This window comes from Dipteris shenzhenensis, chromosome 13 (genome assembly GCF_047967505.1).
Source record: "Dipteris shenzhenensis isolate YYH24624 ecotype China chromosome 13, Dip_SZ_1.0, whole genome shotgun sequence".
Classification (NCBI taxonomy): domain Eukaryota; kingdom Viridiplantae; phylum Streptophyta; class Polypodiopsida; order Gleicheniales; family Dipteridaceae; genus Dipteris; species Dipteris shenzhenensis.
This window is the reverse complement of record NC_141608.1, coordinates 19,161,363-19,177,923: the sequence shown is the minus strand read 5'-3', so window position 1 is coordinate 19,177,923 and position 16,561 is coordinate 19,161,363. Positions and strand designations below refer to the sequence as shown.

Here is a 16,561-nt window from a genome sequence, read left to right as displayed (position 1 = left end):
AAAACATCGTCACTGTAGCAATGACTTCCACACTTAGGCTGTCTCTCCTTTTCTTGTGTTCTGTTGAAGCCCACAGACTTCTCTTATCGGGATGATCGTGCATTGCTTCTGCTCTATGTTCAACCATTGAAGACACGTTGGTCCTTTTGATTGATAACATCTTTAATATTGTGCACCCAAGCCATTTCTCCTTTGTTTCAGGGGACACTAACATAGCTAATGTCGTCCTCTTTGCACCTAGTTGATCTAAGTTGTGCACCCCTTTCACTTTTGTTAGGCCATTTCTTAGGTTAGAGAGCATTGCCTCTTGGGTGTGCATCTCCTGAGGTGTTGGTAGGGCTGTTACTCTACGAACTTTAGGGTGCAAGCTTGTGAAGACTCAAGACTGGTAATCACCTGAATGGGGTGATGTTGCTGCCTCAAATGCTCCCACCAATTGTGACACCACAGCTCATGTTCTTCGCTCCGATGGCAATGATCGAATGCATACATCTACAACTACTTCTTGTTGCTACTCCGCAAGGAGTCTTCTTTCTTCTCGTTGTTTCTCCCTTCATAGATGTTGCAAAAGTGTCTTCCATTGCTAATTCGATACCGTGTCAATGCTTTCCTCAACTTGCATTCTTTTCCTTGTGCCTTGACCTGGCTTTTCAGCTTTCTTGTCTCGCAGCCTCTGTCTACTTTTCTTGCAAGCCATGGTGAGCTACATGTTTCCATTGAGCCATGGGCACAATCACTTCAGAATAGACCCAAAGAAGCTAGCTGGTGAGGCAAGCAAAGAATAGAAGACAACTTACCCGAAAGAAGAAAATGGCAAACCAAAGTTTGTGCAAGCTTACGTCGAGGTGCATGCGGGTTGCAAGGCGTTTGCAAGGTGGGGGCAAGGTGGGGCCGTTTACAGGGCAGGGGCAGGTTGCAAGTACTTAATCTTCCAAGATTTGATGGATGGGAGGTGTGAAAATTCAAAATTTGCGGGAGTAGTGAAATTTCAGCCGCCGATTTTTTCCCCTCTGGTGATACAGCTACCAGATTTGATGATGTGTATTATTAAATGCAATGATCTTTGGCATGCTTATGGACCATATAGCAAGCAAGTGCATGGAAAAAGAAATAGTTCAAAATTGTAAATAGTGTTGGATTTATTAAAATATCTTTTCACATGCACAAATTGCACTTTTCCAACTTCTTCCATTTTAGGGTGAATCTAGATACCAATACCAACAACTATCAATGTTTTAAGACCACCATGCACTAGTCCCAATAGTTTGGATTCCAAATTTTCAATCCATTTTGGTTTTCAACAAATCAAAAAAATTTAGTTATGGAGCATGCCCTCAAATGGGTATACATCACTTTAGCACAACATTGGAGGCCCATTAACCCATGCATAATGATCTTATTAATTAGGTGTATCCTTGGGTTGAGGAGAAGCTCATGTAGTGTACTTTTGAATGATTACTTGGTTTCATGTATGTATCGAACAAAATTTTGATGTTTTTGAATAAATTACTATATCCTATAGTCTTCTGGATGCATGCTTCACATGAAACATAGCACTTGTAATGCTTTAATGATCTCATTTCAAATCCTTATTCCATAATTTTTTCCTCTCATGTGCAAGTTTGGAATATGTACTTCAACTTGAAGACAAATTTTGCCGAATTCTGTTTAGCAATGCATAAGTTATGGGTCATACAAGATACTTATATACAAAACAGTCCTTGAACCTCACAAAAAAGGGCTACACCCAAGCAAACAATAATCCTAAGGCCTTCATAAATTTCTATCGCCATAAAATCAAAGCAAAAAGAAATTCATTTATAAAAATTTTCTAATTATTAAGTAGATTATTCCGTCTAGAGTAATTGTTGTATCTTACAAAGGAAGCTCACAAAGGAGATGGCAATAGAGTTTGTTTCAATGTTAACATAGACAAAGGGAAACCTTGAGCAAAGGACCAAGCCAACATGCAAAGCTTCTATCTGAAGGCATGATAGATGAGTGGCTAAAGGACTAGGTGAAACAATAAACACAACAAACCACCAATTAACTTTGTCTACCAATGCCATTCAAGCAACAATAAAGATGAGGGATGGTGGAAATCACATGATAATTAATGTGGACGGTGTCCAATTGGTAGGTGGTGCGACACAAGGTAAATAATTTGATAACCAAATCGAGTCTTGTAGTAGGCGGGTGTCAAGATCGAATTGTCAAAATTCAATCATCATAAAGGTATAATTCAACCATTGTGTCAGCGTGGGTACTACCTATTGCCTCAAGTGTTAGTCAAGATTCCATTAGTATAAAGGTGGAATTCAATGATTGTAAATGTTGTGGATAGTACCCATTTCCTTGAGCATCAAACTCCTTTGTAAACATGTATTTATGTATAATTACATTTCCTTGAGCATCAAACTCCTTTGTAAACATGTATTTATGTATATACAATCATATCTCTTGCTAAATTCTTTGGAATAAGAAAGAGCCTTCCATGTTTCTTCTCTATTTAAAGGTTAATTTATGTATATTGTGAGTGCCATTGTTCTTTACACTCCAGTCTACATGCTAAGAGGCTCTTGTTTGACATGGATCATAGTGAGCACTCCATAATAGGATCTCTTCACAAGCATGCATGATTTTCAATTATTGGAGGGAAAAAAAGGAAAAAAGATAGAGAAAAAGAGAAAAAATATATATAACAAGGAGAAAATTCATTTCATTTTCTAGGCTTGGAGCTTAGTGGGGTCACTCATCATATGTAAATATGGTACACGGGTTCAAGACCAGGGGCTTTTCAATAGCAAATTTTTATAAAAATTTTATTATCAAAGGGGTTGCTAAATTAGGATATTGAAAATCTCAAGTTTGTATAGTATGAGGGCCATGTTAAATCCTAATAATGTTGTGTGTGCAAATAGGTGGCACAAGTAGTAAATAGTGTGCATAGATGTTGATATGTTTTTTCAAGACAGAGTCAATGATCTTTAAGGGGCAGAGGTGCAACATTTGCAACAACCATGACATAGGAAGATTCCTCAGTAGACCTTGGGAAAAAGCATGGTAAGGTTGCTTATGTGACATGAGTGTGACATAGCAACACGGGCAGGGCACAAGCACAGCGTGTTGGATGATGCAAACAAGTAGTCAGACATAGGCAAGAATCTCTCGGCTATTGCATATAGCTTAAAAACACAATAGGACAATGGGTCATGTGACAAATGTATCATGAGGTATGCAAGCAATGGCAACAAGCAAGGGGATAGTGGTAAACACGATGGTAGGGCAAACATGATGCACAATGGTGGCATTGTGACTAGTAGTGGTGGTGGTAAATGGCAGTTAGATGTTGGAAGTGGCTAGTGCATGGCATAGGTAGCTGGCATAGATGGTTGGTGCACAATTGCTAGCACAAGTGGCTAGCACATGGCACTAAGCAATAGGTGTAATTGGCTCTGGCAACATGCTGTAGGAAGAAGATGGGCACTAAGCAAGTGTACGGGTAGCTTTGCAGAGGCTAAGGCATGGTCAAGGGGACATAGGCAACAACTAGTAGGTGCGGTGCAAATTATAACAAGGGCAATGTGGGCCAAGTAGTGGTGGCATGGCACTAAATTTAGGAAGACTCTTTTAGTAATTTTGGGACAATACCAAGTCCCAATGTTTCATGCCATGCTCGAGCATGGCTTGCAATTTTCAAGTGTTCCATGCTCAAGCACTAGCGTATACTCTTCAATAAAGAGGATAAAGAGAGAGGGAGAGAGAGAATCAAATTCATTCCAAAATCAAGGAATTGTCCCAAAATTACTGAAACAATCTTTATGCCTATCATTGGCTTAGTAGTAACGGGTGGTGGCACGGAACGGATTCTAGCAATGGGTGTCACTGACAATAGGTGGAAGCTAATAAGTGTGATCATAAGCATCGAGATATAGGTGTGTGGCTTGGTCATTCTTGTCGCAATAGGGTGCACATGTGCAACAACACACAATTTTTGTGGCTAATGAGGTGGTAGGGTGCGGCTTGGCATATATGTGTCTCAAGGGGGTCACATAGAAAGAAATTGACTATCACGTGAGTTTAACTTAAGGATATTTTTACATGATGTTTTGATAAAAATATATTCATGGAGGGGTATCATCAATAGCATCTTGAAAAAGGGCTACAGATTTGTATTAAAAAAGGGGTCTTTCAATCATACAATATTCATAGATAAGGGATCTAAAAAAGAGTCGTTGAATGCATGTGATATATAGTGACCCCTTGGGGGGGTAACTCATGATATGTAACCCTAGCACGTGGGTTCAATAGATGGTTATTTTTAATTCCTAAATTTTATAACAATTAATTTACATAAGGGAATATTTAAACTAGTTTGGGAAAAAAATTACAAATTTGTACAGATAAAGGGTACATTTTATTAACAAAAAATTTACAGATAATGATTTTACAAATAGGCCTCGAATGCACATGATATAGAGGGTTTATACATAGTAACCCCCCCCAAGAGTGACCCCCTAAGTACGTGCCATAAATGGTGCATGCGATAATGGAAGGTATTAAACTTTGTGCATGGTTAGGCATGAGCATGATGATTGTCCCAATCTAATGATGGACTTTGAGATGCATACCGAACATAGATCTTGTAGTGCAATAGAGAAAGCTCAAGAGAAGCATGCCTTTGATGCAACTTGAGATTTTGCATGCTTTTGAACTTGAAGCACTCATACACTCCCAAGGATCCTCCACATGAAATGCCGTAGAAGGTGCTAATTGTGAAAACTCCCTCCCCACTATTTGACCATATTGCCAAAACAAATGAAACTTTGGAAACTCTATAATGAAGAGTTGCAAACTGAAATAACTTGAGGGAGGAAGCTAAATGAACATGTTGTAAGAACCAAAAGTGTAACTCTCTCCCTAACCTATAAGATGAGAACAAGTGAGGCTACAATTGAAGAAAGCATGATCAAACAATGCCACATTTAGGAAGCATGGGAGAGAGGAGTGCACACAATATGTTAAATATGCACTAAATGTACTATGGACATAATGGAGAATATATATACCATCTGTCAAGGTTAGGGTTCAGGAGTGTCCTTGTGCCCTTATATCCCTCTATGGAATAGTGCAATTTGCACTATTCTTGACATGAATCTCTCTCTCTCTCTCTCTCTCTCTCTCTCTCTCTCTCTCTCTCTCTCTCTCTCCCTCTCTCAAATTCTCCTCACACCTCCCTCTCTCCCTCTCCCTTAGTCAATCCTCTCCGTTTTTTTTTTAACTATTTCAAATTTTAGGTCCTCATTTCTATATACTATAGGGATATTACATGTCTTAGTTTCATCTCTGAATCATTAATTAGGTGAAGGATGCCTTTTGATGGATTTCGATCATCTTGAGGCTACAAAAGGCACTCCAAAATCTTTGATGGTGACCGCAAAGAGAAGGTTATAATAGGCTCTCCAACATCTAATGTTTGAAGAAATGAAAAAAAATTATTTGAGAGATGGAGATAGAGATGCTCCAAACTATAGTGCCCCAAGCCTCTCATGGATAGTCTCATAGTCAGGCACATGGGTGAGATGGTAGGAGTTATAGGACACATGCTTCCTTAAATCACAATTTCTAGAGGCTCCAAAACTCTTAAGAGCAAGCATTAATTGACAACCCTCCATTACTATGTGGATGCCAATGGGGGCATAGTCTAGGACAAACATAAAAAGACAATCTTGAAAGAAATGCATTCCCTCCTCACATGACTAAATTCAAGGATGCACTAGTTGACTTTTACGCAATCAAGAAATTAAAAGAAATTAATGTTTGAAATCAATTGAAGAAAACATTTTTCCATGTAAAAAGAATTTTTAGTTGAAATTGGACATTATTAAGCATAGAAGGAGGTCATCCAAAAAGGAACTTTAAAAGGAACTTCTGATAGAACCATCCTCACTAAGAGCCAACACCAATTGGAATCTCATGTGAAAGGAGCTTAAAAAAGGAATCTCATGTGTAACAAACTAAAATAAGGCTTGGAATTCAACAAGCAACAGAAGAAGGCAATCTAAGTGAGGTTGCAAAAGGCAGGTGCATCTTGCTTGGGTCTTGCGGGGATCCTACTTGGGTGATGGGGTGGACAATGACTTTATGCTTTATTTCTAAGTTCTCTCATTCCCTCCCTCTTCAAAGATGCATATGTACTTTCTAAATTGACTACACACTTTCCAAAAAGGGATAGAAAAGTTGAGAAATTCAATGAATTCTTCATCCTGTAAGTGTAATTGAAGCCAGAACCACTCTCCAATTTTTCTTTTTTTTTTCACCTTTGAAATTTAAAAGCAAACCTTTGCGATATCATTAAAAACATTTTGAGAAATAGTTAAAGATTTGTATAGAAAAAGGTGTCTTTTATAGCGAATGCCCTTGCTAATCTTGGTGCTTCTTCTCAAAGTTAGGCCTATTTTGTAATTGTATAAATGATTTACCTTGCTAACAGGACCCATATGCCTTGAGAAAATTCGGTGTTTTTTTTTAAATGAAAGGACGAGGAGGAGGAGGAGGAGGAGGAGGAGGAGGGACTCCAAAGGGCAACGTGAATATTTATTGATTGATTAGAGACAAATTGATTACTCTCCTTTGTATTTCCTTTGTATGAACATTCTATTTAATTTCTAGCTCTATGATTCAAGTCGTTCGTGTGACATCATTTCCGCTTGATATTTTCCATTGCGTGTAGCACATTTTTTCAAGGATCATAGCATCTTAAACAACACCTCCACTTTTTCGGCTCAACTTGCTCAAGTGATGCACAAAGACATTGATGTGGTACTTATAAATAATTATGGAAAGGTCTCAGCAGCTATAATGAGCATCGGCATTTTTGTCTCTAGCCTCGCTCTATTAACTCTTTGTTAAGCATGAACAGGCTCCCCAATGTGGTTGGAATAGTGGCCTACACGATCTTTTAATGCTTTTCTATAGATCGGCAAATAATGTATAACTTAGAGTCTAGAGAAATGCAATGAACGTCTCTTCTAATTTGTATCCACGAGATAAACTCAACCCAAATCATGAAAGCCTGGCAAACTTCGTAGGAGAAAAAGGCTAGCTTCTAATGGGAAAACTAATTTTTAGAAGAATAAGTAGAGTGACAAGTCATCTTAATAAAATTTGTTAAAGAGATAGCTTGGAATGAGAATAGACTACAGTGCTTCTTTAAAAGACATAAACGAACGGAAGTTCGTAAAAATACTAGGTAGCGCTTGTTAAAACCTTTGGACATTAATGGCTTAGTAAATGGTATCTTGTGGATCAAATCAAAAGAAACATACACTCCATGAAACAAGGCATCAAAGTAGCTTTCACAATTATGTGGTCAAGTCTGAAAGGGATAAATCAATGCTGTACATCAAATAACATATCTCTTTTCCACTGTGAAGTTAAAGTGCACATTTCTTGTGAGGACATTATCGGCAACAGACTGGCCATGGAAGGCGTTTGTTTAGAAAAAAGAGTAGGTTATGGAAGACATTTTCCCGAATTAGAAAGAATGTAGAGCTACGCATTTGAGGGCCGTAGGATCCATAATGAGGGCCTTTTTAAAAAATAATGAAGGCCTTGAAAAGTACAGCTAGTCTTGCAGCAGACTGCAATCTTGCTCTAAGAATCCAATCTTTGTGTTATCCAAATCATACAGGACATGAAAGTTCTGGTGTAGCATGTTGCCGACTATTTGTAGTCCTCCCGAGGTGGGAATCATAGCTAGGCAGTAGTTACCTTGGTTGTCCACCGGAATGAAGTAGTTTTCGAGAGGCAATTGCAGATCGACGCCTTGAAGGTGAATGGTGAGAGGAGGGATTCCTGCAGGTTGACTTTCCTGAGAAGTAGAATAGCAGAGAGGAAGATATGGGTGGCCGGTATACTTGGGAAGCTGCACTAGGGAGTCGAAGGCTTGCTGAAGAGGAAGGAAGGCAGCATTCGGAATGTACGTGTAAGTAGTGCCTGAATCTAAGATCATTCCTCCAGCACCTTGAGGGTTGATATCGAATGTACCAGCCGGTATATTTAGGCGCTGATTGTTAACACTGAAACCCTCAACGTTGATATAATAAAGTGAGGCAACAACAGCAGTGTTGGCAACCATCGGAGTAAACTGCATCTGGTTAACGTTTGAAGGAACCGCAGAGTTTCCAAGGATTAGAGAACTGGTTTTCCCGTCAGAGTTGTTGGTTTGCGGGAGTAAACAATAAGAGAACTTCTTTCCCAACAGTGGGCCTAACTGCGAGGGTAGCGAGAGAGCGCTCTGTCCCATCCCCACTAAGCCTGCAGCACCTCCGTAGTCACCTTGATTTTGGTATCCACAACCAAATGCGAGGTTGGAGACGCTTTGAGACGATCCATCAATAGTAGGAAATGTGAGAGTCTCAGTGCCCAGGGAGCCCTGTGTGTTAGCTTGGCTAGCATAGCTATACGTGTACTGGCAGCTAGAATCTGATGCACACTGCCCAGGCAAGCTTTGGCATGCAGAACTGGAGCAAGGCAAAGTTGCATAAGTTGAAGACTGTGACGGAGTGAAGGGAGGAGTATTTTGTGGAACGCACGATTGACAAGGTTGGCATTGCATCCAAACGAGCTGGCTACCTGTATCCATGATCATAGGGAACGTTTGAGGAGGGGTACCGATCGTGATCTCCAGTATATAGATCCCCGGTCCGGCGTTCACAGGCAATTTTACACTGGGCGAGAATTGACGTGAATCATTTTTTCTAGCGCTCCTGGCAATCACCGCATCGTTGATCTGAGCATTAAGTGCCTGTAATCGGGCAGCGTCGTGTTGGGCAAGAGCGTTGAGCCTCTCGGATAGCGTCGCGTTCTCCTTGAAAACATCTTTCCTGCGTTGCAACCTGAGCTGCACATCTTTAGCAGAAGCCGGTGCTGAATGTTGCTTTTGTTGAAGAGCTCGCCTACCGAAGGAGCTGAAAAGAAGAGATGGATTGTCCAATTCTACCGATTGCACAAGGCGGTCAGAAGAAGTAGCAAATGCTACTGCGAGGAGCAAGATGAGCTCGAGTAGGCTAAGGCGAGTACGTACAGGGGCCATATTTGCGAAGGCAAGCTAACAAAGAAGGGAGAGTGATGAAGGATCACGCCCCGGCAAAGGCTGATGATATTGTGATGCACCAAGGACTGGATGGAAAGCTCGAGAGTGGGTGATGGTAATAAAAGAAATGGATCTAAGCGCAGGTACTGCAGCATGACTGTGGCTGCCACCTTCCTCGAAATGAATACCAGGATGATAGGATCTACGCAAGGAGATGTGAAAGCGAGGTTATCGATAATCTGGTAAAGGGATGCAGGTAATGTGGATGGGAGACGAGGAAGATGAGGGTAGTTGAGGGAGGAAGAAGCTGGTGAGAGGAGATTGAATAAAATCTGAGCAGAACGCCATGCCCTGCAAGGTTACGATCAGAAATTTTGGAGACGACGAAGGTGGCGGAAGTTGGCGGCGGATAAACGTGAGATAATTGCACCAACAACGTACGGCCGTTAACATTTTAAGAACCCTAATTTCCTTCCGTCTTTAATGGGTAGCTTATTAATACGAGCTTAATCCTTGAGTGTGCAGGTTTCATCAATCTCCGGCGATTGTTTGTTACGAATACCAACCTTGAGTATGCACTAGAAATTTACACCTAATCACAATTGGAATTCACAATCAAGCTACTTTTGGAATTCACCTACCACGCACAACGTTACACCTAATCACAATTAGAACACAACGTCACTAAGCCACACAAACCTTCAATTGGGTGGTTATTCAAAGTTCTTACACCATACACATGGCAACCAAACCTCACATGCACTTAATTAGTTAACCTCGTCCCATATATGTTTTCAAAAAAAGAAAAGATCAAAATAAACAAGAGGCACACGTGCCTAGAGCACTGCCCCCAAGTGACTGAGTTGTTCTGCTTTCAAAGGGCCTCAAATTTAGCAACTTTCTAGTAGCTAGAGCTCTGCCCCTAAATCACCTCTCGACCACCCTCCCCACAGCATGCCACCAATGAAAACAGCATGGCGATTCCGTTTTTCGGCCTTATAGCAACATGATCTCGCCGGAGTCTGGTTGTCCCCTCCTATTCATTGCACCCTATAACCCAATATTTTGATGCTTCCACCCATGCCTATGGAATTTGTGAAGAACTCTAAGTGTGAAACCATTGGTGGCCATGTTAGTAAAGGCATTAGAAACAATACATCACTATACAGTATAATGCCATGTACTAACACTCTATGTATAATTTAAAAAATTGTGTGGTAGGCTCACGCTCATAAAGACCCATTTTGCCCCTTTATAAGTCATCATAATAATGAGATGGACTACACCCCAATAGGATGCTACGATGTATAAATGAATATAAAAGTATAAGTCATCATGTATTATAAAAATGCCTTCAAGAGGGATCCAACATAATGCTCTCACATGAGTGTATAAGTTGAATACAAAAAAATACTTCAAAGGGAACCAAAACCCCTTTAAAAAAGGGAGACTAGACAAGGTAAACATATGTGGGATATATGTACTAATTAAGAAGACTACAATATACATGATAAAAGACAACTTTAGGAATTTGGAGACAATCCAATGAAATTGAGACTATTGAAATTGTAGATTGTAAACAAAATGAGACCTTCTAATGTGCTTGTGTTGCAAGATTATGTTGCAAAGTAATGATGCTCGCAAATTGATCGATAAGGACATACAATGCCACAGGTATGAACCTGGCACTAGGCTGTTTGTTAAATTAGATGCTTTGTAGTAGATTTGACAATTATGTATAATTCATATTTCCTTGTCATTGCATAGTTCAAATTGTATCTTCATTGCAGCCTTCATCTTTCTTCATTACTAGCTCAAAATGATATAGTTGACTCTTGCTTTTTTATTTGACCACTTAAATGCTACATTCTTTTGAACACATTTTAGTTCTAAGCTATTGCAATTTTGTAGGCTTGTAATGCAAATTGATCATCTTCCACAATTTTTTGGTTTCTTATGTATGGGTATGTGCATGACAATGAGATGACAATGTAGGACTACAAAAGGCCAAAATGGTCAATTTGCATATATAGTGCTTGCTGCTAATTCCCTTCATCCATTTGTTACTTTCTACATTTTGCAAAACAATTTTATTTACAATGTTATTGTATAGGAATTGTAATTATAAAAATATTATTATAAATATTAGTTTTCTTCACCAAGATTTCATACAAATTTTAATTACTTTTTATTCAAACACATCTTAATATGTTTTAAAATAATATTTTACAATAATTGTAAAGGAGACACTGAAATTGACCAAAACAATCTCTCTTTTTCTTGATCTTTCTATGGTATTTTAAACTTAAACATCTTAGTGGGAGCTTTTGCGAGGGGTTCACTTAGAAATATGTAAGTACACCACGTGGGTTCAAGTAGAGGGGTTTTTTCATTCAAAACTTCAAGGTAGATTTACAGACATGTATTTATGTGTAGGGTCTTTTAATCGAATTTTGAAATAAACTCGTAAGTTTGTACATTAAAAAATGTTCTTTTTATCCATACAAAATTTACAGTAATACCCCTTGAATGGACATTGTATCTAGGGTATCTGAAAAGTGCACCCCCTGGGCTTTTGTTGTGCTCCAAGTCCATACAAATTGAATTCACATGTTCGATCAAGGAATTCCTTGTTGCATTGTTGTTGCTTGGCCTAACAATTATTGTACCTAACTCTCACCTAACTGCATCCTTGCATTGTCTTTTATTGGAGGATCCCAATACTATATGCTCACTTTCTTGTAGTTTGTTGATGGTATATTAAACCCTATATTTGTGAGTATAACACTCAATATATAAATGGGATATATACCATCACATGGCATCATGGTAACATTCTTCATGACTCAAAATAGGATATGTCATGTAAGAAATGACTTTGTTTCGATCATTGATCACTAGAGAGATCCATGTTTTATATGATTTGCTTGGTCTTTTTCCATGTCCTTTTCAATCCAAGACCTCCAATTCTCTACGTGCAGCTTCCTCAATCTAGGTAGTACTAAATCTTTGCATTTAAGTAATCATGTAGGGCCAATGCATGATTGGGTGTAGCAATTTTTTTTGGAGTTCAAGGAATATACTTCATATGGATAACTTACTCTATTTGTATCTTATGCATTTCTCAATGTAATTTGATAAACTTGGTGTCTTAAATAATCTACACATTGTGAACTTGAATCTAAGATTATAGCATTACACAATTAGCATCTTGAACGAGACCATTAAACTATTGCAAATGCTATAATGTGTATGAAGCATACATCTTGGGTTGTATAGGATATCCAAAATATTTTTAAAACATCAAGTCATTAGAAAAAAAGGAGCTCATTTTGGTTCCTTTTAAAGGTTAGATTTTTTTAAAAGAGATCCTTAGGATAGGGTCAACGTTAGCTTGGGTGTAGCCAATCGTGGAACTATTTTCGGGGCCATTTTGGGGCCACGATGCGATGCACTTCTGGGTGAATATTTGAATTTTGCATGGACCCGCACTCTCGCTGAAAATTTTTCCAACGTCATGAAGGCGCACTGGCATAATAAAAATGAGGCGCAATCTATTTGTTCAGAACACTACATAGCTCGACACATGGCATCTCTGCACTGCTTCGCACACCACAGTCTCTAGCCTACGCCGCCTGATCACTTATCATCATGCAACCTTTTGCTATAGCTTTGCCACCTGTCACTAGGCACACACCCATGCAGATCATTAAAATTGAAGGTTGGCTTGGAGAGACCACCGCGCTAGTTCTTGCCGTAATAAGTAAACGCAATCTATCATTCTAAACACTATCGCAATGCAGTCTCTGGCCTGACCACCTGTCATTATGCAGCCTTCTGCATCTTCTTTGCCCACAGCCCATGCAAATCATAGGTTGGCTTAGAGAGACCACCGCGCTGGTTTTTGGCATAATAATGAGACAGGGCCTATCATTTTGAGCATCGCCTCAGCGCAGTCTCCAGCCTCTGACCACTTGTCATCGCCCAAAATTCAAGGTTGTATTGGAGAGACCACCACGCTGGTTCTTAGAGTTATAGCTCTGTTACCTATTTTTACGTATTACAAGAGGAGATCTATAAAAGCCATCGCATTGGTTCTTGCAGTTATATACTTGTGTACCAAGGAAAATGTATTCTGTTGTGCAACCAAGCAAAATGCAATTGACGATATGGCCCTTGATGGGTCCCACTCTAGGGGCAAGGGCCATATCTAATCATGAAGAAGATGCCATGTGATGCCACTCCAGTGGCTAGTAATTAACTACCAGCCCGATGGAATCTTAGCCATGATAGACATGGCTGATGAGAACCACCACCACCAAGTAGTAATTCTCATTACCATGTCTAATCACTCATTACCATGCACTCTAGTTATCTCTACTAAGCATGCGAGCTTGGTGATTGGTAATTTTTACTGCACTCGTAATAATCATGCATGCTAAAGCACGGTGGTGGGTGAGCAGTGGCACAGTGGAATCATAGCCACAATAGACATGACTAATGACAGCCACCACCATCGAGCAGTAATTCCCACAAAAGTAAATCATGAAGCCTAATCACCTCTAATCCCTCATTACCATAATTTACTGCACTCGTAGTAATCATGCATGCAAGCCCGGTGGTGGTAACTAGAAGCTGAGTAATTGTGGGCCACTACAGTGGCTGGTAATTAACTGACAGCCCGGTAGATCTTAGCCCCACCACCATAGACATGGCTGGGAATCTTAGATGCCACCACCTCTAATCATTCATCACCATGCAAGTCAGTATTGCTGCCTCGAATTATTTTTGGGCCAACCACCACGGTGCTCTCACCTTGACAGTAGTTGGGCTATAACCACTGCAGTGGCTCTTACCTTTCTTAATAGTATCGAGCTACAACCCCCATAGTGGCTCTCACCTTAACAGTGTAGTCAGGCTACAAACCGCTATTCCATTACCTTAACCATTTCCTCTTCTATCCCTCTCGAACGTTTCGTGTCCCTTGCAATCTCAAGCCTCCACTATTCCATTTCCTTCACTGCTTCATCTTCTATCCCTCTCAACCATTTCTTTCTTCCTTGCACTCTTCCTGCAATTTCTATCCCCTCTCGTAATGGATCTTGCACAGCAGTCTGGGAGCTCCTCACTCAATCTTTCCTCCCCCTCTGCAGCATAGTGCAAGAGCCCCTCCTCCCCTGATCTTGAAATCATGACATATGGGAGATCCTCTTTCGCTATTCAAAAGCCCAATTTGGATGCTCTTCGAAACTTCACCAGGATGGCGCAGGAGGTGAACATGAAGGAGGGGCAACTAGTCTGTCAAGGTTAGAAGATTACCATCAATGAAAGCATGATTGAAAAGGCTCTAGGAATTTCTGGAGGCAGTTCGCAAGCACACTTTTTCGATAAGCAGTGGAAGAGACCAAATATTCTAGACGTATACCCTAACGCTCAAATTAGTAAAGATGGTGGAGTCAAGATTTCAAGCTTGCCAATAGACCTCCAAGATGTGTTGAAGAAGACCATTCACTTCTGATATGAGAGGAACCTGCAAGTTCTGGCATGTTCAAGCAACAGTAGACCAATTGAAAGGATGTGATGTATCTTTCTTAAGGGCGATCTCCAAGAGCGTGTTAACCAACCTAAAGAATTGTGTGGATGGCAAATCCCAATTGTCATCTCGGTTCGCTGGAGTTGCAATGCACCTAATGGCATCTACCCTCAAAGGGATTTTTGAGCCACTATGACAGATACAATAGTGTCACTGGGAAATTTGGCAAGGCACATCTTGAACTACTTATCCTGCCAACAGCAGCTGGCCGTGAAATTTTGAAGCACATATTTTGGGAAGGATTGAACCACATGACCTACAAGCTCCCTTGGCTAGCTGCTCTTATATGACAACAGCCATCTCTTTTTATCAGATCCTTCAACATTGACATTTTCAAATCTCCTCCATTTTAGAGCAACGTGGTTGTCTTTCCTCATTTCATTTGGAAAGACATTGAATGTCTTCTTCTTCAGCTTCAAACTGTAATGCTTGCATGTGCTGCGAATGCATTCAATCTTGTGCCACTCACAGTCTCCCTTTGGACAAACCACTGGCTCCAAGAGAGACCTCAAGCTACAAAACCTACCCTCCCTTGCAATGCATGATGAGGATCTAGGTGGCCTACAAATTGCGCATTCATTGGGGAGACATGGGCATCAATCCCCATGGAGCAATGCTCCAACACGACTAGATCTCAAGTCATTCATAGCTTGTTGCGCTAGGTCAAAGTCTATGTCTGTTTTGCAACAAAAAACATTCCTGTCTTTGAGTTTCCTTACGTACCAAGGCTTACAATGCTCAAAACTCCTCTGCCCAATTGAAATGTTCGGATTTTGATTCACAAACTTGAGATACAACTCCGTCTGCTGACCCAACATGCGAAAACAATAGAACAATGAGCCCCCTTTTTGCTACTACTAAAAGAATACAAAACACAGTCTAATTTAAGTATATAATGAAGCAAAACAATTTTCAACCACCGCGCTGGTTTAGGACAATCACAATTTTAATCACCGGACTGATTTAGGACAGTCAACCACCGGGCTAGTTTAGGACACGTTTAGGATAGTCACAATTTCAACCACTGGGATTGTTTAGGACATTGTCACAGTTTCAACCACTGGGATGGTTTAGCCTGACAGTCTCAACTTCACATATTAGATAATAACAGGTATATTGCTTTTCATTTCTGAATTTTACCATTAGAAAATAACAATATATTGCTTTTCATTTCTGAATTCCACAATTTAACAATGGTATATGACCCGAATAGCAGGAAATTAAATTTAACGAATTTAAGTACTAAGAAACACGATAATTTCAACCATCAGGCTAGTCAATAACTAATGTCTGTTCATCCATGTTGGTTTGGGACAATCACATAACTGGTGATTGAGCTGAAGCAGCCACGGTTGCATTATGTTCCAACCACCGAGTTGGTTTGGTAAAATCACAATATATTACAAGATATATTACTGTTAATTTTTGCTCAACCATGCCACCGAGCTGGACAACAACTAATGTCTATTCAAGCATGTTGGTTCAAGACAATCACATCACTGGTGATTAAGATAAACTAGCCTATTGTTGCATGATGTTCCAACCACTGGGCTAGTTTAGGACAATCACATTTAGTCCTAGCCTAGTTTAAGAAATGAAACAAGTAAACTATCCTGAAGCTCAATCACAAACAACCACTGGGCTGGTTTAGACACCACTGAACTGCGTTGTATCTAGCATGTGTATGATGTGCTCCTCAAACACCTTGCATCTCGTCCGCTTCTTATAGATGTCCTTTCTATTTGGAAAAACTCTCGTATTTTCATGCCAAAACGTCGTCACTGTAGCAATGACTTCTGCACTTAGGTTGTCTCTCCTTTTCTTGTGTTCTATTGAAGCCCATAGACTTTTTGGATCGGGATAATCATGCA

The 16,561-nt window shown here is 40.0% G+C and overlaps 1 pseudogene; it reads right to left on the bottom strand.

Annotated features, from left to right (window-relative positions):
• Positions 1–7,627: 7,627 nt before the first annotated feature.
• Positions 7,628–9,097, bottom strand: LOC147895125 (aspartic proteinase nepenthesin-1 pseudogene; annotated as a pseudogene).
• Between the last annotated feature and the right edge of the window lie 7,464 nt (positions 9,098–16,561).